We start from the raw sequence: 25,640 nt of genomic DNA on the forward strand, positions 1-25,640 counted from the left end.
CTTATTTTGTGAATGTGGTATGTCACACTGATTGATTTGCAGATATTGAACCATTTTTGCATCCCTGTAAGAAATCCCATTTGATCATCATATATGATCCTTTCAGTGTACTGTTGAATTCTGTTGGCATATATTTTGTAGAAAATTTTTGCATTTATATTCATCGGGAATATTGAGCTTTAATTTTCTTGTAGTATCATTGTCTTGTTTTTGGTATCAGGGTAATTCTGACCTTGTAAAATGAATTTGGAAGTGTTCCTGCTCTACTTTTTGTTAGAGGAGTTTAAGAAGGATTGATATCAATTCCTTAAATGTTTGATGTAATTCACCAGTGAAGTCATCTGGTCCTGGGCTTTATTTTGGGGGGGGTGTGGGGGGTGGGAGGGGCGAGGGGTTGATTACTGGCTCAATCTTCTTACTAGTAATTGGTTTCTTCAGATTTCCTATTTCTTCATGTTTCAGTCTTAGAGATTTTATGTTCTAGGAATTTGTCCATTTCTTTTGGATTCTCCAATTTGTTGGTGTATAATTGTTCATAGTAGTTTCTTATAATCCTTTGCATTTGTGTGGTATCACTAGTAATGTCTTTTGTTTGTATTTTATTTGTGTCTTCTCTCTCTCTCTTATCTGTTTCTCTCTTTGCAGTAAGAGTGGCTAAAAATTTGTCCTTTTTGTTCATCTTTTCAGAAAACTAGGTCTTCATTTCATTGACCTTTTCTATTGTCTTTATAGTCTCTATTTCATTTATTTCCACTCTAATCTTTGTTATTTTCTTTATTCTACTAACTTTGGGCTTTGTTCATTTTTAGTTCCCTGAAATGTAAATTAGGTTGTTTGAGAACTTCCTCTTTCTTTCTTTCTTTCTTTCTTTCTTTCTTTCTTTCTTTCTTTCTGTAGGTGTTCATTGTGTTGAACTTCCCTCTTCGAATGTTTTTGCTGCATCCCATAAGCTTTGATAAATTGTATTTCCATTTTTATTTGCCTCAAGACATTTTATTTCTTCTGTGATTTCTTCTTTGGAACATTCATTGTTCAGGAACATATTGTTTAACATTTACTTATTTTTGAATTTTCCAGTTTTTTTCTGTGCATTTATTTCTTGCTTAATGCCATTGTGGTTCGGAAAGGTGTTTGACATGATTTCAGTCTTCTTAAAATGTGTTTGATATGCCCTGATTCGAGAGACCCCCCGAAAACAAACCACCAGAGTCCAGAGTCAAAGCCAAGCGCAAAGGTCGTTTATTGCAGGTTCAAACCCGGTCCTCCGCCCACTCGTTGCCAGTGATGCTAAGAGGCCCCGAGCAAGGATCTTACAGCTTCTTTTATAGACAGGCACAAACAAGTTAGGGATTTTTTGAGGTTACAGAGCTGTTATTGGTTGACATTTAAATTTGAACGCTCAGCAGAACTTGTTTGGTTCCCGCCTTTATTTCAAACCACTCAGCAGAACTTGATTGGTTCCCGCCTTTAGGTCAGACTACAACCGAGCACGCCCTGGCTGGTTTCGGGAATGGCTGGGGGGGGGGAGGGGGGGTGTCTTTTCTTTGCAGTTGTGAGTACACCTGGTAATTTTTCTCTTAGTCTCTCATGTTAAGACTTGTTTTGTGGCCTAACATCTGATCTGTCCTGGAGAATGCTCTATGTGAGTTTGAGAAAAATATGTATTCTACTGCTTTTGGATGAAATGTTCCGTAAATGTCTGTTAAGATTATCTGGTCTAATGTATAGTTTAAGTCCTATTTTTCTTGTCAATTTTCTGTCACAATGATCTATCCGTTGTTGAGAGTGGGTTATTAAAATCCCATATTATTCTTGCATTGCAATCTATTTTTCTCTTCAGGTCTGTTAATATTTGGTTCATACTCATGTAGAAATGTTAGGGTTCAAAGCCAACAGTCAAGAAAGAATTCTTAAGACATCTTTTGTCCCCAAAAGTGTTTTTATTAAAGTAAGGGGACAGGACCCATGGGCAGAAAGAGCTGCATTGGGGTTATGAGGAATAACTGGTTACATAAGATATTCTACTCTGTGGAGGGGAGGGTGATGTCAGGGTTCCCAGAAAATTGAGTCTATAGGTTTCTGGAGATTGTTTTTTTTTCTTGTAAATCATTATAACAATTGTGAGGTAATTGAGACTCAGGTCCTGCATGACTGTGATCTCTATCAGTTAACCATTTGTTTTTTCCTTTCCTTTGTTCTTGGGCAGCCAGGAGTACCTGAGGAATGTCACACATATCCCACCTGGGTGAGGGGGGAGGTTGATTGCTAGCTTGTGCTTTGTCCTTAGCTTGCCTTTGTTTCCCACATCAATATATTTAGCTGCTTCTATGTTAGGTTCATAAGTATTTACAAATAATTATCTTGGAGGCACCTGGGTAACTCAGTTTTGTTGAGCATCCAACTCTTGATTTCAGTTTCAGCTTAGGTCTTGCTTGATCCCGTGGCCTTTCTCTCTCCCTCTCCCTCTGCCCCTCCCCTCTCATGCTTGCTTGCTTTCTTTCTTTCTTTCTTTCTTTCCCTCCCTCTCTCTCTCTCAAAACAAACAAACAAACAAACAAACAAACAAACAAACAAAACCAAATAATATATCCTGTTGTTGGACTGACTTTTTAAACATTTAATAATGGCCTTCTTTATCTGTTATTACAGTCTGTGGCTTTAAGTCTATTTTGTTTGATGTAAATATGACTACCTCTGCTCTCTGTTGGTTTCCATTTTCTTGGAATATCTTTTCCATCCTTTAACTTTCAGTCATGTGTCTTAAAGCTGTAGTCTTTTGTAGACCACAAATAGTTGATCTCCTTTTTTATACATTCAGCCATAGGTTGGGGGAATGTTTCTTTGTTGCTACAGTCCTGTGGGACTTTTGAATGTAATTCCCTTGGGCCATCTTAGCCAAGAGACCCAAGAACCATTCCTGTTGTGGCAGCCATAAAAGCTAAGCCACCAGATGTGTGTATGAGGTCTTTCCAAGGAGATACTAGCAACTTGGAGTGGGTTAGAGGGAGATGGCAAAGCAGGTGTCCACAGGCTACCTTCTCTCCTGGGAGGGTCACAGTCAGCCTCTAGATATGTGCTATATTAGAAGCCAGACCCCCAGACAGCAGCTTTTAAAGTATGTACAAAAACCTTTTTCAGGGAAAGAATGGGAGATGGGCATTATTGTTTGTTCCCTTGTCCCTGAGCCTGAGGGGGATAGCTGGTCAAGAACTGTTTTTTGTTTGTTTGCCCCAGTCCTGTGGGATTTGCAAATGCAAAACCTGTTGACTGTTAGAGCCAGGGGGTAGGCTGGTGCCTTGGGCAATAGCTGCAAAACCTGGGGTGCCAGAAGTGTGTACAAGTTCCTTCCAAGGAGATATTGGTTACTTAGAGTGAGTTTTAGTGAAAAGGTAGAGGTGGTGTTTGCTGGCTTCCTTGTCTCCAGGAAGGATCATAGCCCGCAAATTATTGTTAAATTAGAAACCTGACCCTTGGGCAGTAGCTTTTAAACTATGCAAAAAGGCCTCCTTCAGGGAAATGCTGGGAGATAGGCATTTTTTTGGTCTGCTTCCTCTGTGCTGAGTGCTGGGAGAATAGTCTCAGTAAACCTTTTAAGAACTATGTAGTTACTTGTTCTAGTATAGTGTATCTTGTGGACCTAGACCCATTGGCTTTCAGAGCTAGGTGTTTTGTGAGGGGGGTGACAGCAGCTGGGGGTGGGGATGGGGGCTTATCCTTCAGGTGGGCATCTTAAAAGTTGGAGCTCTAAATGTGGGGTCCAAAACCTTGGCTCCATAGAGAGAAGCTGGTGTGATTGGGAGTTTCTTTCCAATTGTATGGGGTTTTGCAGGGTTTGTGGCAGGACCCTGTCTCAGCCTTTTCTACCCATTTTGATGTGGGTGAGGGTATTTTCTCATTCATCTGATGTGTACAATCCACTTAGCTAGTTTCTGGATTTCTTTCAGAGGGAATGGCTCTGTATGTTGCTGTATATGATAGCTCTGATTCAGTAGATCTATGGGAGGAGGTGAGTTTAGGAGGCATTCATGTTACCATCTTGGACCAGAACTGTCTCTTTAAATTTTTTTTAGGTCTAGGTTTTTATTTTGTTTCAGAGTGTTGAGAAATAAAGATCTGGTAAAGCTTTTTATGTGGGCCTGGAAGGCATGATGTTTAAAAAAATGAATGTGTCAGTAGTACATAGGATGGAGGCTGAATATAGAATCAGATTTGCATAGATATTGTTCTAGTGACATGAATTACTAAGGATCTGGAAAAGATTAGTAGCAATGAAATAATAAAGCTGAATATCAAGAAAAGTGAAGTTATTGGCTATCCTAGTGATGAGTTTTTGGGGTGATGGCGGGGTGGTCCGGAGCCGATTGCCAATAAAGAATTCTTGAAGACATCTTCAGTGCAAAAAGGTGATTTTATTAAAGCACAGCGGGGGTGGGGGGGTGGGGGGGGGCAGGACCTGTGGGCAGAAAGAGCTGCACTGGGGATGGGAAGAGTGGCTCCTTTTATACTATGAAATTGGGGAGTTAAAGTCAAATGGGAGGCCTCCACAGGGACTTTGATATGCTAGGGAGGACTCCTAAGATACCTGAGGCCTTCCTATTATCAAGCTAAGGTTCTTTTTCCGTCTAGCAAAGCATTAACATTAAGACAGCAGGGAGTTCCTCTAGAAAAGTTCTACTCTGCCTTCCTCAATTATCTGTCAATGGGATGCAGGTTATAAGGAAATTTAATTTTACCTGCCATTTCCTTCTTGCCACCTCTATGGAGAGGTGATATTGGGACGCCAGGAAACTGAGTCTATGGGTTTCTGGAGGTTAGGCTATTGATAAATTTGCCTTTTTCTTGTAGTTTACTAAGATATTTTCAACTGATGGAGACTCCTGTCCTGTATGACTATGATCTCTATCAGCCATTTGTTTCCTTTCCTTTCCTTTGTCCTTCCTTGGGCAGCCAGGAGTGCCTGAGGAATATCACACACATCCCACCGAGTGGGGGAGGGTGCTAACTTATATTTTGCCCCTCAGCCTACCTCAATCTCCCTCATTACTGGGGTTGAAAATTACGGTAATGGCCTTTTAATTGATGTCTATTTCCTAGTTTCTCTACTATTTCTCTCATCTCTCTTAGGCTACAATAGTCTAATTTCACTTAGGACAAGCAAAATCTAATTTAATATTTCTGAAGCCCAGTATATATCAGAGAATATGTTCAGCATTTCATGTATAGTTGTTCATGAAGAGGCTTGTGCAATAGGGAATACAGCATGGAATTGGGGCAAAAATCATCTTAAAGTGACTGAATCCAGATCAGATTCTCAAGGGCTGGCAAGCGTCAGCATCTTCAATTCTCTGGCTATGGTTGGCCCAGAATTGGTGAGGTCAAAGGAGTTTAGATCCTGCAAAGAGAACTTAGGACTGTGCTTCAGGTTATCTTCATTTTCAAATATGATTAGGCCATCTCCTGGCCTGATAGTGGGTGTTGTTCTTACATTCTTTCAGGAAATGGCCAGGGGGCTAAAAGGACTTTTCTTTTGTCTGGAAAGCAAGGTCTGTCTTTCTTTATCCAGAGAGCACTAACTCTTTCTGCTTACAAGGTGTCTAATTTAATGCTTACAGCAGTCCTGAGATGGAAGGCATTGTCTCAAATCAAAGATGAAGGAACTCAGCCCATAGAAGATTATTAAGATTAAGGAAATGGACAAATGGATTCAGAATTGAAACCAGATAGTCAGGTTTTAATGTCTAATTCATTTCATTATTCCATGAGGCTTTTTTTTTTTTTTTCCAACGTTTATTTTATTTTTGGGACAGAGAGAGAGCGAGCATGAACGGGGGAGGGGCAGAGAGAGAGGGAGAAACAGAATCTGAAACAGGCTCCAGTCTCTGAGCCATCAGCCCAGAGCCCGACGCGGGGCTCGAACTCACGGACTGTGAGATCGTGACCTGGCTGAAGTCGGACGCTTAACCGACTGCACCACCCAGGCGCTCCAGCCATGAGGCTTTTAAAAACTATTTTTTTAAACACAACTTCTTTCCAACAATCTAACCATTTTGAGATAGGGAAATTGAAGGACTCCATTAAAATCTGCTTTTTATCTCCTTTCCTGCTCTGTTCTCGCTTGGACCTGCATTCCCACTTTACATGTGCCTCATAATGTGAATAGTATATGTCTTCCTTGTTAGGTGACAAGGAATTAATGATTTCTTTAGAATAGATAACATCTAAGGAAGGACCAAGTGATTATGACCAGACAAAGCCATCATGTGCTCATTCCAGATCACTGGAGCTGGACATCACTATGCCAAAACCACCCGGCTTTCCTTTCCAGGTCCCCCAACCACTCTGTCTGTATCTTCACTCTCTTTATACCTTCAAAAAACTCTACTCTCACCTCTTGCTGACTTCTGTTTGATTTGTATGCTGTGCTATTTGATTTCTATCCTGTGCCTATCCAGGAACCCTCTTGGCTGGACCTGTGGAACCTTCTATGGGTCCTCAGACTGGGCCTGCCTATATCAATATGATCCAGCAATTCCACTTCTGGGTATTAATCTGAAGGAAAGAAAAACACTAACTTAAAAAGATACCTGCAACCCTCATGTTCATTGCATCATTATTTACAGTAGCCAAGACCTAGAAGCAACCCTAAGAGTCCATTGATAGATGAATAGATCAAAGAAAATGTGATATAGGGCACCTGGCTGGCTCAGTTGGTTTCTGCTCAGATCATGGTCTCACTGTTCATGAGTACAAGCCCCAAATCGGGCTCTGCACTCACAGTGCAGAACCTACTTGGGATTCACTCCCTGTTTCACTACCCTCCCCTTCAAAAATAAATAAACATTAAAAGAAAAGAAAATATGATATAAATAAATAAATACACACACACAAACACAATCACACTATTGAATATTATTCAGTCATAAAAAAGAAGGAAATCCTGCCATTTGTGACAATATGAGTAGACCTTGAGGGAATCATGCTTTGTGAAATAAGTCAGACAGAGAAAGACAAATACCTTATGATCTCACTATATATGGAATTAAAAAAAAGAACTCATAGATACAAAGAGAAGACTATAGATTGGTAATTGCCAAAGGAGAGGATTGGGAGAAGGCAAAATGGATGAAAGGTGAAAGAGCAATATGTAAACTTCCAGTTATAAAATAAATAAGTCGTGGGAATGTAATATACAACATGGTGACTATAGTTCATAATATTGTATTGCATGTTTGAAAGTTTTTAAAGGAATGACTTTTAAAATTCCTGATGAGGGACCATAAGGCAAACTGAGGGCCAAGCCTAAACTAGCACAATCCCCGTGTGTGATATTCCTCAGGTACTCCCAGCTGCCCAAGAACTAAGAAAAGAACCAAAACAAGTGGTTAAACTGATAGAGTCTTCCTGCAGTTTACAAATATCTCATCAATAGCCTAATGGAACTCCCTACCATCTTAATAATGCTTTGCTAGAGGGAAAAACAACCTCAGCGTGGCAATACCTAGGCCTTCACTAATCTGTAAATCCTTTTTAGCTTATGGAAATCTCTTTAAGAAACTTTCTCTTGACTTTACCTCCCCCAGCTCCACAGTATATAAGCAGTCACTCTGCACAACCCCAGGGCACCTCTTCCTGCCCACAGATCCTGTCCCTGTGCTTTAATATAATTACCTTTTTGCACCAAAGATGACTTCAAAAATTCTTTCTTGGCCATCAGCTCTGAAACCCCACCATCACCCTAAAACCCATCAGTTCCCATTACAAGGAAAAAAAATTTATAACTATGTATGGTGATAGATGTTAAATAGACTTATTGTGGTGATCATTTTGCAATATATACAAATATTGAATCATTCTGTTGTATGTACCTCTAAAACTAATATAATGTTATACGGCAATTATACCTCAATTGAAAAAAAAAAAGAAAAAAACCTAAAATATATTCCCTATTTGGTCAAATTATGCTGTTGTAGATAAACTATAACCATGGCCTTTACCAAGTTACTCTCTAATCTCTATGGTTTTCCACTTTGGGGCATTAATGGCAGCCCTCATAGGTGTAAGAACACCAATCACTGAGGTGTTAGAGCATTTCATACCTGGGAAGGTTCACTTCTTTCACAGAGGTGTAGGTTGACCTTGTCCTGGGAATTGGTTTTAGAATGTTTGGTGGTTGTTTTTTTGTTTTTGTTTTTGTTTTTCAAGAGAACAGGGCCATGAGCCAAAGATGCTAAGCTTTGTTCATTATTAAACAAAAGTTGGAACTCAACTCTCTTCACACAAACTTTACATAGGACATATCGTTTCTCCCTTTAGCTATGTTGTTTCCTTATGGGGAATATCCTTTTTATGAGTACATTTTTCTTATAACTTGTCCTGATAATGGTAGCTAAATAGCTCTTTCTCATTCTTGCCTATTCTAGCTGATGTTGCTGACGAATTTAGCATTTAATTATAAACTCTCGCTTATATTTAGTAGATTTTCCATATTTTCTTGTTTCCCACCTAGACTGTCATACACTTTAACATTTTAGCAAACAGTTCATGATTTTTGACAAATATATATATACTCCAATCAAGATAACATATACACTACAAATCACGATATTTAATGCCCTGAAAAACTTCCTGTTCTCTTATTTAGCTTACTCCCCCCATCTCCATTTCTCCATTGATAGGCAAGCACTAATCTGCTTTTTGTCACTGTAAAATAGTTTGCATTCTTTAAAAAAAATTTTTTTAAAGTTTACTTATTTAAAAAAAATTTTTTTTAACGTTTATTTATTATTGAGAGACAGAGAGACACAGAGCATGAGCAGGGGAGGGTCAGAGAGAGGGGGAGACACAGAATCTGAAGCAGGTTCCAGGCTCTGAGCTGTCAGCACGGAGCCTGACATGGGGCTCGAACTCATAAACTCATAAACCGCAAGGTCACGACCTGAGCCAAAGTCGGACGCTTAACCGACTGAACGACCCAGGTACCCCGATTAGTTTGCATTCTTAAGAAAAACAACATAAATATACTCTTATTAAAAACACAACTTCTTAGGGTGCCTGGGTGGCTCAGGTGGTTGGGTGTCTGACTCTTGATTTTGGCTCAGGTCATGATCTCACGGTCTTGAGATTGAGCCCCATGACGGGCTCTGGGCTGAGCATGGAGCCTGTTTAGGATTCCGTCCCTCTCCTTCTGCTCCTTTCCTGCTCCAGCATGGAACTGCTTGTGCTCTCCCTCTCTCTCAAAAAAATAATTTAAGAAAAGACTTCTTCCACTTAGCATAATGGGTTTTTTTTTTTTTTAATGTTTATTTATTTTTGAGAGAGAGGGAGCTCGAGCAGTGGAGGGGCAGAGAGAAAGGGAGACAGAGGATCTGAAGCAGGTTCTGCACTGTCAGTGCAGAACCCAATGTGGGGGCTCACACTCATGAACTGTGAGATCATGACCTGAACCGAAGTCAGACGCTTAACTGGCTGAGTCACCCAGGCGCCCCTTAGCATAATGTTTTGAGATTTATTTTTACTGCTGCATATATCAATAATTTGTTTCTTTTATTAATGGATAGTGTTCTGTTGTATGGGTATACCACATTTTATCCACTAATTTGCTGATAGATATTAGATTATTTTTGATTATCAAAAATCAGATTCCTATGAATATTTATGTACATATCTTTGTGTGGACATATGTTTTCATTCCTTTTGAGCAATTACCTAAGAAGGAAATAGTTGAGTTGTATGGTAGCTGTATCTTTAACTCTTTAAGAAACTGCCAATGTTCTGGTCATTTTGCCATTTTACATTCTCACTAGCAGTATATGAAAGTTCCAAATGTTTCATTCATGCATTTGTTGTTAGTCTTTTAAATTTTGGCTATTCTAATGGTGAGTATCCCCCTACTCATTGTCATTTTAATTTTCATATCCCTGATGGCTAATGATGTTAAGCATTTTTTTCATGTGCTTATTGGCTGTTTATATATCTTTAGTGAAGTGTCTGTTCAAATCTTTTGCTTATTTGTTTATTGGATTGCTTATTTTCTTATTGAGTTTGAAACTTCTAAATATATTCTAACTGTAGGTCCTTTGTTTTAAATGTGTTTGCAAATGTTTCTTGGAAATTTGTGGATTTTCTTTTTAATCTCTTTCAAATCTCTTAATTTTTATAAGGTTCAATTTACTATTATTTTTTCCTTTATTAATCATAGTTTGGGTTTTTTACACATATATATCATAATTTTTCTTTCATGTTTTCTTTTAGCAATGGTTACAGTCTTATTTGTTTAAAAGGTTATTTTTTTTCTGTTGAATTAACTATACTATTGTCAAAAATTAGTTGTCTATATTTATGTTATTGAGTGAATAGTCTCTTAAGTTTGACCTTCTTGATGACTTCATCTTTATCATTATGAAATATATGCACTTATCACTGATATTTTTTATTCTTATATTTTCTTTGCTTTTCATATATTAATATAGCCACTGCAGTTCTTCTTGTTGACATTTGTATTTTGTAACTGATTGTATCCCTGTATTTTGACCTACTTCTGTGCACATATACACAAAACTGGTGTTTATATTATACTTAGTTTGTTTTTATATTACAATTATAGAAATAGGAAATATCATAGGAAAAGATAGGTAGGATTCAGTGGGCAGAAAGGGAAGGATTAGGACCTGAGATCCCTGGGTGGGGAAAAACTCATATTTTGGAACAATGCTGGCAGGTTCTGAGCACAGCAAACCCTCTTGGGCTAAAGATTCCTCATAAGAATGCAACAGACACCACCTACTCCCCCTCAGGTTCCCCTCAGGAATTTGACTAAAGACCTGACTAAAAATAAGAAGTAAACCATAAAACATATGGAGATATATGTCCAGAGAAAGGTCTGGACATAGACCACCCCTCATACAATGGAAACACAAGCCAATCAGGAATGGACAACCCAGCACCTATCAAGCCAATAAGGGTAGAACCTGAGAAGGAACAAGGGGGAAGGAAAGGGGAAGGGCTGACCAGAACCTTATAAAACAAAGGCTCTTGCTTATAGTCCATGGGGCATTCACTTTCGAATGTCCCCTCTCTGTAAAGAGAGCTTTCCTACTGTTCTTACTTTCTAATCTCATACTCTAATAAACCTTTGCCTGCTGCTCATTTTGTGTCTGTTTCTTCATTCTTCGAAGGGGCAAGACAATGAGTCCCAGGTATTGAGGTAAAAAATCCTGCAACACAAATACTTGGATCTTGCTTTCATATCACCATAGACATTTGTAGGATTTACAGTTTGCATCTTTAACTTTTCACTATATACCTCCATGTGAGAATATGTTAATTACATTTGAATAAAAAAGAGTATACATGTTTACTATAAGAATCTTTTAATAGTATGCTTCTGTTTCGCCCTCTTATCCTTCATATTTTTGTTATGTATTTTACTTCTTTATATCTTGTGAGCAACAAAATGTAGTATTTTTGTTTTTCATTAAGCCATCTGTTATATTTCAAAGAATTATAAAATGAGAAAATAAGTCTATGACACTTATAAATTTATTTATTATTTTTAGCACTTTTAATTTTTTTTTTTCGAGGTCCAAATTTCTATCAGGAGTCGTTTTCCTTTTGCCCGTAAGGCTGCATTTATGATTTATTGTAGTGTTAGTGCTCTGGCAACAAATATCCTAGCTTTCATTTGCCTGAAAAATCTCTATTTTATCTTTATTTTTGAGGAATATTTTTTTGGCTACACAATTCTAGTTTTCAGTTTTCTTTTTTTTCCCTTCTGATTTACATAATTTCTAATAGAAAATTTGTAGTAATTCTTAATTCTAATCACTCTTTGAAACAGTATGATTTTTATCCTTCTGATTTTAGCACTCTATTATTACCACTGGTTTCTAGAAGTTTGATTGTGATATGTCCTGGTGTGAATAATTTAGTGTATTCTCGTTGAGCTTCATTGGGCTATCGGATCTGTCAGTGTATAGTTTTCAAAATATTTAGAAAATTACTGTTATTATTACTTACTCAAATACTTTTCTGTCCTCTTCTCCCCACACCGATACACGAACAAATCTTATGAGATGCCACTTACATGGATGTTAGACCACTTGATATTTTCCAGTTGGTCACTGAGGCTCTGTCCAAGTTTTTCTGTCCTTGTTTCAGTTTTGTTAGTTTCTCTTGTTATGCCTTCAACTTCACTAATCTTTTCTTTCTTCTGCATTGTTTAGTCTACCTTTTATTCCATTCTGGAATCCTCTGTTATTGATATTTGGTTTTCATTCTTTCATTTTAAAATATTTTCCATTTTTTCATAAAATGTATTTTTTCTTTTAAAACTTCAAGTATATGCTGCTAATCCTTTACTTTCAGTTTGGGATCTGGTTCTACTGACTGATTATTTTTCTGGTGAAAAATTGCCTTTTCCTGTTTCTTACTATGTCTACCAATTTTTGATTTGGTGCTGTATAATTTGTTTGGCATACAGCTCCTTAGTCATAATTTTCCTGATTACAATTATGACTGGCAGAAAAACCACGTCAATATTTTTATTTTAATATTGTACATTCACCTAACAATCATTTATTTGACATCTACAATATGTAAGACACTAAGCTAGAATCAGCTAGTCCTTGATGGAGTCCCTCATTAATACTTACCATACATACATACAATATTGGTAGTCTTGGTGAATACATTCCAAGAGAAATATGGAGACAATACTGACAGATTTATAGCAAAACAGAATATACTCTGATAATACACTTTCTGAAAGGAAATGCTTTTTAGGCTTTCAAATAGTTATAGCAGGTAGAGAGCTATAGGATAGAATATGCCTGAAGAAAATGTTGATTCTTTTTACTATTTCTGCACAGTGGATTTTTACATTTCTTGCAAATTTGTTTTGTTTACATGTTTGCAAACAAGCAAAATAACCTTGCTGATACCACACAGAAAATGCCTATAAAACAATGGAATATATACATTTATTTTTAATAATAGAAATATAAATTATTTTGGTTATAAAAATGTTTTGGGGAATTCTTCACTGCTAAAGAAGAACCAGAAATGAAATATTTCCAAATATTTGAGGGAACATAAAGCTACCTATGACAGCATATTTAGGCTGTGTGTGTTTGCTATTGTTGTGTTGTGAGGGTTGGGGATGGAGGAGGCTAATTTATTATGTCCCCTTTTTTCAGGTTTCAAATAAATTGAGACTAGACCATGAAGTCAGATTGGGATAAGAATATAGCTTTAGCAATGATAAAACTTGATTGGAGAACGTGGGGTGGACTGGTAGTGAGAATTGGTATGCACTATGGCCTGTCTTGTCACAGACAGTAGAGCAGCTAGAGAGTTTCTGGTACCACTGCAGGCTGGGGAAGCCCTTCCACTGCTAATCAAATGTAGGGGAGTGGGTGAGGAGGGAAAGGCAAGTTTCTTGTAGAACCAAGGGGCATGGTCAAGTATTAATGTGTTCATTTTCCAATCTTATGTCATACTTCTTTTGTGGGAAGAAATGAATAACTGGTGGGAAGATAAAAGCTTCTTCCCAAAAGCTTCATCAAGACAGTGGAAGACTGAGGGGAGTAGAAGCGAATGTTTTCCCTTACAATGGCCATTTTGTTAAAGCCAATAGGCCAACCTTAGGTTCTGCTTGTTTATTGTCGACCGCAGTGTGTTGTGATCTATAGAGAAAGACAAATGACTGTTCACACAAAGTATAGTGAAAATGTCCTGGACAACTCAAGTTAGTAACTTAGGCTTTAATGATTAAAAGCTTGAATATTTCATGTGGTTTGAGTTTTCTAAAAAAATCAAATTACAAGGATAATTGCTTGATTATTTGCTGTATTTCCCTAAATCAATAAAATAAACAAGAGTGAAATTTTTTCTACAATGTTTATAATTAAGACTTATTATTTCTTTCTTTTTTAAAATTCTGTTTTAACTTTATTTATTTATTTTTGAGAGAGAGACAGAGACAGTGAGCAGGGGAGGGGCACAGAGAGAGGGAGAGAGAATCCTAAGCAGATTCCATGCCATCAGTTGTGCGCCAGATGTGGGGCTTGAACTCATGAACTGTGAGGTCATGACCTGAGCCGAAACCAAGAGTCAGAGGCTTAATGGATTGAGCCACCCAGGCGCACCAAGACTTATTTCTAATTGTAAACTTAAAGTCACATTATTATTTTAATATATCTGTATTCAGTTTATATTTAATTATATATTAATTTATGTATATATATTATATTATTCTTTATTTTATTTATTTATTTTTTTAATTTATTTATTTTTGAGACAGAGAGAGACAGAGCATGAACGGGGGAGGGGCCGAGAGAGAGGGAGACACAGAATCAGAAGCAGGCGCCAGGCTCTGAGCCATCAGCCCAGAGCCCAACGCGGGGCTAGAACTCACAGACGGTGAGATCGTGACCTGAGCTGAAGTCGGACGCTTAACCCACTGAGCCACCCAGGCGCCCCTATTATTTATTTTATAATTGGTCTCTGGGAAAGAAAGAAATATTATTAATTTAAAACCTAGTAACAGCTCAAGATTAAAAAACAATTAATTGACATGGCTTAGAGATTGATGGTCACATTCCTCAAGAGATAACATGAACTATTTAGAGTTCAGAGGACTATAGGTCAAAGACTTAAAATAACATTGAAACCCATTTTCATTACAGGAATAAAAGAGGAAAGTCATGAGCGTAGTAAAGATCTAAATCTCTCAACCGGATCTTTTTTCTGTAACATGGTTCTGGAGATATATATATATATATCTGAGAGATTGAAGAAAAAGTGTATACACTTTTTCTTCAATCTCTCAGCCTTTGGTTTAAATGATTCTAAATTGCCACAGTGCCCAGATCTGTGCCTCAATAAAATGAACTTATCAAAAAAACTCTCTCTTTGAAAAAATTTTTCCAATAAGTTAATTGATTACAGGCTCTCCAGATCTGATATTGCCAACACTTACTAGTCTACCATGAATCATATATATGGCTAATGGAAAAGGACTATAGTATGGGTGATAGTTTCCACATTCAATGATTTTAATTATAGTTACATTATGACTACAGAGCACATTACCTTCAAAATTAACTTTCTCCAAAGCTTCTTCAATCATGTTCAAACTCCATAACATTTCTTCATTATGTCATCTTAGTAGTACACAATCAGTATTTGTATATTGTTTTGATCTTTCTTAACATCACAAAGAAGAAAAATCGCAACCATGTGCCTTTCTTTCCCCAGTTAGGTAACATTTGAGAGCAGAGGTTACTTTTTCTTCCTGTTTTGAATCCCTTATAACAATCTAGTCCAGAAATAGAAATTAGTGTGATGAAGTTCTTTGTCATGTTCCATACCAACCTAAATCTGTGGGCAGATTTATTTGGTATGTTGATTTCCATGTGATGAACGTTCTTAGGGTATATCCAAGTATTGAATATATCAAATCCTTTTGGCAAGTACACATTATATATACTTAATATAGAGTCATGATTTGCAAACCACTGTGCTAGGCATTGGGGAGTAATAAATAAAGATTAATATTTTTTTTTTAATTTTTTTTTCAACGTTTATTTATTTTTGGGACAGAGAGAGACAGAGCATGAACGGGGGAGGGGCAGAGAGAGAGGGAGACACAGAATCGGAAACAGGCTCCAGGCTCTGAGCCATCAGCCCAGAGCCTGACGCGGGGCTCGAACTCACTGACTGTGAGATCGTGACCTGGCTGAAGTCGGACACTTAGCCGACTGCGCCACCCAGGCGCCCCATAAAGATTAATATAAAGATGGTACTCTCTGCCTTTAAAGTGAGATTAATTGAAAAGGGGTTGGGGGTATGGTAAAGCATACAGACTGAGAAGCAGTCTTATTTAATTTACCTTAAATAAGAACAAGGCTAGTCCTTGCACTGGAGAACCAGCAATGGTCCAGGCCAATTCCATTGCCCCAGGATATCTATAGCAGCACCTATTTTTTCTACCATTATTATTCCAATCTTTCAGGACATTAAAAATTTTCCTCTTTATAAAATCCTTTTTTAGAGCAGAAATAGTCTTTGAAGGATCACATTTAAATTATTGCTAGCTAATTTTAGTGATCTGGCAAAATTTTGGAAAGAATTAATTAGATGCTCAGAATAAAAATGGAGACCAAAACAGATTTTCAGTGGAGTTCACAAGGACACTAACAGAACAGGTAAAAGTGCCAATTCATTTGTGATGTATTTCAGTGTTCTGTGAGGAAGAAAATGACAACAACCAAAAATAAATGATGGTGTTACCGTATAAAGAGAATAGTTAAAATGCTGTTTTAGAGGTATCGTTTTTATCAAGGAGAGATGTTTGTTTGCAATATGCCATAAAGTAAAAAAAGGATTTTTTTTGAAGTGCTACAATATGAATATTTACTTTGTTGAAATACATATATAACATATGAATAGAAAAAATTGAAAATATATAGACCAAAAAATGTGTTAACCCTGAACAGTTGGATGAATTTATGGTAAATGTTTTAATATTTTTCTTCCAATATTTGGAGCAAGTATTACTCTGTACTTTTTCTACCATTTTTAACTTTTTAATTGATATACAATAAAGGTATATAAATGTGTGCAAATCATAAATCAACAACTTGATGCCTTTTCACAAGTCGAGTATGCCAGTGAACACAGTACCCAAATCAAGAAACAGAACATTATCAAATATCTCAAGAGTAGCCTATTTCCTTCCACCTCCTTCCATTTACTGCCTTGTAATAATTTTCTTAAAGCTATTAACTTCAATCTTGGGAGAGGTCTGTATGAACATATGGTATTATGTTAACGCACATACAACTTGCCAAATTCTTTTTGTGGTTAATACATGTTGGGTACATAAAGTTTCAGATGTTTAACTGAATCAGTATTTGTGAATGTACTTTTAGACCCAAACTACATCATACAAATGCAAGTAATTATTATTTTATACTTCTCTGACCTGAGAAGCAAAGACACAAACTGACTTGCTTATAATTTTCCTTCCCATTTTTTTAGTTAACTAATATTTATTTCACACAATTTGAGGTTGATCATGTAGGTAACAGGATCTAATGGAATACAATTCAAGGCTCCTTATGTGATGCCTTTTTCCTATTCCAACACAAGGACTGGAGATTTGGCCATTTTTGTCAAAGTGGATGACTAGTTTGGAAAGATTAGTTTAGATTGGATGCTCTTTCCTTAAAGAATCTGTGCTTGTCAGCTTCCCAAACTGGTCAAATCAGTGACCAAATCCCCATGAGACTGCACACATGTAAATGATATTTGTAAAGTCTCTCAGAGTTAATGAATGTGAAATTTATAGCAGCCTCTCAGTTGGGGAACTAGCCTTCTGGATGGATGTCAGTTTTAACCCAGTAATTACTTCTCCGGATTTCTCTCAATTCCTCTAAGACCAGAGTATTTTCACAACTCGAAGACATCCATCTATTATTTGAAATCATGATTCTCAAATTTTGAATTAATAAAGTATAACCAAAGTAAATTATGCTAATTTTGAAAATGTATTAAATTATCATATATGGTAAACATGAAAGGAAGCTAGTTATGAGAATATTTAAGATTTTGACCAATCGCTAAATAAGTGTATCCTTTTACTTCTTTCTTTAGTAACAGTTTATATTAACTGACAAATTGTGAGGCCAGCTTGTATCAAAGAAGAATGCTTCTACAAAACGTAGGAGGTTTTGAAAAGAATGAAATAGTTCTGTATATACCAATAGGGAAGATCTTTACAATATATCACTATTTAAAAAAAAAAAAGATTGGCATAGGAAATAGTTTTAATATGCTACCTTTGATGTATAGAATGAATAAATAGATGAGTAGATAGATATGCTCATATTTCCACAGTATAGTTTTTGAAGGCAACATAGAAAATTGGAGAGAATGGTTAGGGGTAGGAAGGAAATGTTCTTTTTAAAAATAGGATAATCCAGGGGCGCCTGGGTGGCGCAGTCGGTTAAGCGTCCGACTTCAGCCAGGTCACGATCTCGCGGTCTGGGAGTTTGAGCCCCGCGTCAGGCTCTGGGCTGATGGCTCAGAGCCTGGAGCCTGTTTCCGATTCTGTGTCTCCCTCTCTCTCTGCCCCTCCCCCATTCATGCTCTGTCTCTCTCTGTCCCAAAAATAAATAAACGTTGTAAAAATAGGATAATCTGGAGGCACCTCTGTGGCCCAGTCAATTAAGCGTCCAACTTTGGCTCAGGTCATGATCTTGCTGTTCGTGAGTTCGACTCCCACGTCAGGCTCTGTGCTAACAGCTCAGAGCCTGGAGCCTGCTTCAGATTCTGTGTCTTCCTCTCTCTCTGCCCCTCTCCCACTCACACTCTGTCTCTATCTCAAAAATAAATAAACATAAAAAAATAAAATATATATGATAATCTATATTTTGTATTTCATTCCATATGTATTTATTATCTCTTACTGAAACATATTTTGAAAAAAAGAACACAAAATACTCTGGACTGTACAATTTAGGACCCTAAGAACAAAACCAGACCTATAAACCCTTTATTCCAATATTTAATCCTTGCTTCCTAATGAAGTTGTCTTCTTTCTGTTTTGTCACACTGTCACTCAAGGCTACAGGTCTTTCATAAGTAATTTTTCTTGGTTTCTTCCTTAGTGTTTTTTCAAATACATGTTAATTAGTGTCTGTGACCAATCATGCATGGTAAGAGTGATAGAATCAAGTATATGTAAAGGCAATGGATTCAGTTAATGAAGGAATTTGGACTCACAATAGGTTTTTGTAGTGTTCCAGTTGATGTCAGAGATGGTCACTAAATCAGTCACCCAGTTAGTTTATACTCTTCTCACAGATACTGTATTGCACAAAGAGGTGGTCAGTATTTCCATGGTTTATAGACTTTGCTATTATTATTACATGGGGTAAACTTTGGTATTGTTTCTAAAGCTTTGTGTTCTGTTTTGTAAGAGTCACTGATTTAAATGATCAAACATACTTTTAACAAACATTTTATTTATTTATTTTTGATCTATTTACGTGTGACCCAAATAAGATTCAGTAGAAGATAAAAACCCAAACCAAATATTAAAATTTAAAAGATCAGTAAGGTGAAATTCAACCAGATCAGGTGTTTATTTGAATCTTAAAAAAAAACCCTACTTTTGAACAGCTGGTCCCATATAATACAGTCTCTATTTTAACAAATCCACTCTTTCAACTTCATGATTTTCTCTTCTCCTTGCCATGTTCCAAAGGTTATAGTCAATTCGTTTCAACTCAAGTGAATATTCTGAAGAATTGACTTTTATATTTTGTATACACTCTTCAAATTTATGCCAAATTGTTCATCTTTCCTGCTCTCTCACTCACTTACCCTTGTGAACTTATTTTTCTACCTTCATTAAGACCCTTTTTAAAAAATCTAGTTTCTCATGCAGGTCTTAGTTTTATATTAATTCCATAGAGTATTAACTGTGCTTCTCTAGCTCTGTCAGCTCTCATACCCACAAATTTTCTCTTGTTCCTGCTATCCTGATTCCTAAAATTACATAGTAAACCTTCTTTGTATCTCCTTCTGGTGGTTTTGAGCTGATTAAGAAAATCACAGTATCTTTAGGATCATTACCAGTACAAATATGTGGTCTAAATTGGAAAGTGATTACCAACAGATGAGGGTATATATATGAGGCATCCTTACAGGTATCTTGAAAGCTAGCGTGGCATTTTTAACAACATGTAATTCAATATTCAGGGCACTAAAAAAATCACAAATTTTATCACCTTGTCTTGGTAATACAAACCATAGAGTCAACTTCAACAAAATTTTGAAGCTAATTTCTTAACTCTGGGTGAGAAGCATTTAATTGTGACAAGTGTTTCCATAAAAACAAGCAAAAAATGGATAAATTACATAGATCATATTCCACAGAGAGCTTTAGAAAGAATGAGTACTAGATGAGATAACATTCCAGAGAGTAGAGAACGTTTTTGTTCCTCCAACCCTAGTGACATTTGCTGATTCTTTGGGAAAGCTAATGATTGGGCCTGATCTTGACAGAAAATTTTTGTTGGGGAGAGGAAGCCAAAGTAGCACTTTTAGTAGTCATGCTAAGCTACAGTGACAATTTGGAAAGTTGAGACATATTCAGGGGGCATTTGATGACTGAGGCTCAATAGAAGGCTGGGGAGCTAGAATCGGCCTTCCAAAAGACCGATTTCATTCCAAGAGAATGAAATCTCTCTGGCATAGTTTAAGAAGCCAAGCCTTCAAGTGGGAAGAGGCCAACTTAATCTCACTGTCAATCTCCCCCTCAAGACATCTGCCAGAGTTTGAAGCCATATTGGCAAGAAGTTGGAAAGCTTGGCTAGAAATCTTTAATATTCAGTTAATGTTAAATTCAAATATTAATATCTGTTTTTAATCTTTAATATTTTTAATAATGTACAGAATTTCAAGACTGATGAGACAGATACCTTCTAGGTGATTTCAATCTAAATCCAGGACACATATGCTAGAAAAACAGAGTTGACCCAGAAGTAGATAGATTCAAACTAAATCTCTAAAGATATACAGAACAAGCTTATTTTTATTCTTAATTGATATAGTCAGCAACTTAGATAATTTGCCTGACAGAGGAAAAGGTCAACACTCTGGTGGAAGATATCATCTGTAATCTCAGGTTCTTTTGTACATGGTATTTATTCTGTGAGCAAATATTTGTGACAATCATAAAATTACAAAAAATATGACCACAAATGAAAATTTTAAAAATAATTGACAACAAAGTCACAGTTAATCCAGATGTTGTAGTTAGCAGTCAATGACCTTGAAATAACTTGATTACTGTTTTCAAGAAAATAGACAAAAAGTTGGACAAAGTAGATGAAAGTATACAAATAACATCAGAAAATTATAGAATGAATCACATTGATATTCTACACTTGAAAAAATGTGATATCTAAAATTAACAAGTCAATCGATGAATTTACCAGCAGATTAGATGTATTAGAAAACAAGATTTGTAAAGTGAAAAAAGCACAATAGAACATAGCTGAACTGAAACAGAGAATAAAAAGCATGGAAACCACTGAACAGAGAAGGGTTTGACATCCTAGAATAATGTAACATACATTAATTGAAGTCTCAGAAAAAGAGATAATAAGAAATGATATTGAAGAGTTATCAGCCAAGAAATTTTTAAAAGAAATTTTAAATGAAAGACACAATACAGCTGTGTTCAAAAGCCCAGATAACCCAGAGCTAACAAAAAGATACCACATAATCAAATTGCTGAAAACCAAAGACAGAGAAGATCTTAAGGGCAGTCAGGAAACAAAACAAAACAAAACAAACAAACAAAAACAAAAGAAGACACATTAGTATCAAAGGAGCAAAAACTACTAACTTCTCACCAGAAGTGTTGAAAACCAGAAGATAATATGACATAGTTGCTGAAAGAACATAATCACCATTATTATTCCATACTCTGTCAAGATATCTTTCAGAAAAGTGACATAAAGCATTTTCAGGAAGAGAGAACATGCCATATCCAGCCTGAACCAAAGTCAAAAACTAAAGGTTTTTTTTTTTTTTTTTTCAGGCAGAAAATTAAAAAGTTAAAAACTCAAACGAGCAGGGGGGAGTAAAGAACAAGAGAGTAAGCATGTTGTAAACATAAATGAATATTGACTTTACTATGCCAAAATTATGCGTGCAGTTAAAATGCCTGACAATGCTAATGCAGAAGTTCAAAGTATAGGAGAATAGAGCTGAAAGGTTCTAAAATTTGAGCAGTATTAAGGAATTGGAAGCTTCTTGTCATTATCCCTGCGATTATTCTAAATTTCTGTTATTCTCTTATAACACTCTGACCAATGCCTTTCCCTTTAAACCCATGATAATAGATGAATTTACTTTCTATCATAAAGAATATTCTGACCTTTTCATTTTGGTAGTTACTCACAAATAATAGACTATTAAAAATACTTATTTTTCTCTAGAAATGGAATATGGAAGTGATACATTCTTTATACTGAAGTAACTTCTGTTCCTCTGCGTTGTAAGCGCTTACTGGGTTCTGTTTCTTTATTGTGTGTTAAAGCCAGACGTTCCCAAAACTTTTTGCTGACTTTTTTGACATAGTTCCTAGACTTCACATTTTTTTTTCCTTCACTTGTTTGTTATCAAAGCACTGATGACTGATTAGATATAGTCTTTCATATGTTCTCTGGGTTTGGCTTACATAGGCTACTTCATAGCCTCTGAAAATTGGAAGCAATTAATATATAAGCTTGCACAGATGGTAATCAAGTGATGTTTCGGTTGTCTTGAATCCCAAAGGGAAGATCTCAGAATGTAATGGCTTTTTTAAATAATGGCTCATGAAACTATGTGGATGTTCAAAAGCTATGTGGTTATTTTTTCGAGAATGAAAAGAGATCCAGACTTGAGTCTAGATATTTCTTCTGCATATAGAAAAAATATAGTTTGGAAATGTTTTACAGAGCTTATTCCTGGTAATGGAAATAAATGTTCTCTTCTTTAGTGCCTTTTCCTCTTTTTTTTTTTTTTTTCCCACTCTCCATTTGCACTTTTAGTGCCAGTGACACATAAAGCTGGATTTAGGCTTGATTTTTAATATATAATTCCAATTATCAATTTTACTTCATTATTTTAAGTGTCATAGGCAAAGATTTAGAGGAATTTTGATCAGAAAAAAGTATTTTTTAAAAATCAGGGTGTCGGATAATGTAGTTTCGCAAATTTTGCATTTGCCTCACTTGTCCAAATGAAGATCTTGCCTGTCCCAGATGAGCCTGACCATAAATAAAATCATGTCAAAAGCTGAATATCCATAAACAAGAGAAACCAAAGAACACCACATATCTAAAACAAGTCTTTAAAAATGCATACCCGTGTAGAGAAAATGGTTTCAGGAAAATTATTTTCTAAATTTAATTTTAATAATTTTCGTTTTCTTTAATTCCCTTCCAGTATTAAAAAAAAAAACCCTGATTTCTATAACTATATTTCTTGGTGTGCAAAGTACATTCTCAGAGGGAAGCTTCATTTGTTTATAAAATAATGTAATCTCATTGTGGCGGCAAATTTTGAATTCTCCGTCTTGACTGTAACCAAGATGGCACAGCTGCTTCGAGGACGATCAGGAGTTAGATTCCTCAGTTCATTTCTCATTTCGCCATGAACCTGGCTTAGAGATAGGATGAGAACTGAGTATGTGCTGCCGGAATAAGGTGAGGAGCAGGCGCAGGTATTATGGATGCGGAAGGAGACATGGGCAAACAAATCAGATGGCCTCAAGGATGTGCCGGGATCAGAGATGGATTCATCAGATGTGTCCGAAGTGAGAAGGCAGGAGACCTAAAAATCAACTGACTTCACTTTAATAAATGCAGCTCTAGCGGTGCCTGGGTGGCTCCGTCAGTTAAGTGTTTGACTTTGGCTCTGGTCATGGTCTCGCGGTTCGTGGGTTTGAGCCACACGTGGGTTCTGTGCTGAGAGCTCAGAGCCTGGAGCCTGTTTCAGATTACGTGTCTCCTCTTCTCTCTCTGCCCCTCCCTAGTTTGTGCCATTTGTCTGTCTCTCTCTCTCTCAACAAATAAATAAACTTAAAAAAAAATTGCAGCTCTAGAATTACCTTGTCTAAGACACACCGAAACTTGTGTTTTACTGTGGTTTATTCTAAGTTTTCCTATAGCAAAATGGCATGTCCTTTTAGAAGCCAACTACTCAGCCCATATACCTTTGTGATTAAATAATTCTGAACATGGTAATCAGGCTCTGAATGTTTAGGATCTGTAACTACTCAGAAGTTCACAAAATAAGGAGTAGAATATACCCGTTCTTTTCCCCTTGCATGGCAATCTGAGTGTAAAAAGCAAATCCTGAGTATATTTGCGGCCGGCAGACTGTTCTGTTACCTGTGGTACGCTTCAGAGAACAGAAGGTATGAATGGAGAACTTGAGACAGAAGTGAACAGAATATATATTTTTGAAGGTGTAATCCATTTTGAAAAAGTATACATAAGACATACATGTGCCAGGATATTCTTGTTGTTCTTTTGCCGTAGTATTTAAGGCTTGAAGAGCCTTTAAACAGTTTGTTTTGTTTTAACACTAACACCAAAGAATACGCCACATCAAAACTTGCAAGGATCGTTTTGCTTGGATTAGCCAAACAATAAAAAATAAAAGTTTTCTTCAAAAAATATGCAGCCCCTTTTGAAGAAAATATGGTTATTATTACTGATACTTTTTTATTTTCCTCCAATCTTCTATCTGGTTCAAGTAGTGAATTTAAAATTTCTGTTTGGTAAGCTAACTGCAAATGTGCCAGAATTTGACATCTGCAATTCTTAGTATATGCTATGTTAAGAAAAACAAAGTGTTCTTTTAATTAGGTATGATTTCAGACCCATAAACAAAACAGTGAAGTAATTTTTTCCTTTTGCTTCCTAAGAATGGATGTTCATCCAGATCAGTAGTTCTCAAAAAGTTCTTATATTGGAATTAAGATTCATTTGGAGAATGTCTATAAATTGTAAATCCTTCTTTTCTCCACCTGGTACCCTTTCGAGCTTGCTTCCAGCTATATTGCTATACCCTATGTTACAAACAATTACCAGGCATTATGCTTTGTCCAGGTGCCACGAGATTCATGAACCTTTGCTCTTGCCTTCAGGGATCTTCTGGTTTCGTCCAATTCTGACAAGAAAACCAATCATATGATACAATGAGATGAATGCTATGATTTATAAAACGTGCTTTATGGAATCAGAATCTAAAATAAACAGATTAAGGAAAGCTTGCCAGAAGAGGTGACATTTGAGTTAAGAGTTGAAAGACAAGTAAATGTAAAAGGAGTTCTTATGTGAAAGGCTGTGTGTATTTACAGGTATGATTTGAGTATTGGGATTATTGCAGAGGACACTCTGAGCAAATGTGTATTCTAAGCTTATGCAAAAGTATGAAGGAGGAAGAATATATCGAATAAATAAATCATTGTAGTTTGGGTAAATGGTGCATGATGAGTGAAGTGAGAGATGTTCAGTAGGTAGGGGCTGATTTAATGGTTTAAAGTAAGGACTTCAGCCTTTATCCCGAAAGCTTTAGCTTTTACCTTAAGAGATGATGAGACATTTTTAAGATTTTGAAAGGTTTCTGATAATAAAGAAGCAAGGCTAGAGACAGTGAGAGGTTACTGTAGTAATCCAGATGAAAAATTACAGTAGAAAAATTAATGTCATAAAAGGGATAATGAAGAAAAGGTGACAGAAAGAAAATATTGAATCCATATTCACCTCAACTGGATGTATATTAGATTTTAAAAGGTCTTTTAGATACATTTTTAAGTGGTCTATCTTCCAGAACATTTTCTTTTTTTTTTTTTTTTTTTCAACGTTTATTTATTTTTGGGACAGAGAGAGACAGAGCATGAACGGGGGAGGGGCAGAGAGAGAGGGAGACACAGAATCGGAAACAGGCTCCAGGCTCTGAGCCATCAGCCCAGAGCCCGATGCGGGCTCGAACTCACGGACCGCGAGATCGTGACCTGGCTGAAGTCGGACGCTTAACCGACTGCGCCACCCAGGCGCCCCAATTTC

This window comes from Herpailurus yagouaroundi, unplaced genomic scaffold, assembly GCF_014898765.1.
Source record: "Herpailurus yagouaroundi ecotype Mexico unplaced genomic scaffold, PumYag 197, whole genome shotgun sequence".
Lineage (NCBI taxonomy): Eukaryota > Metazoa > Chordata > Mammalia > Carnivora > Felidae > Herpailurus > Herpailurus yagouaroundi.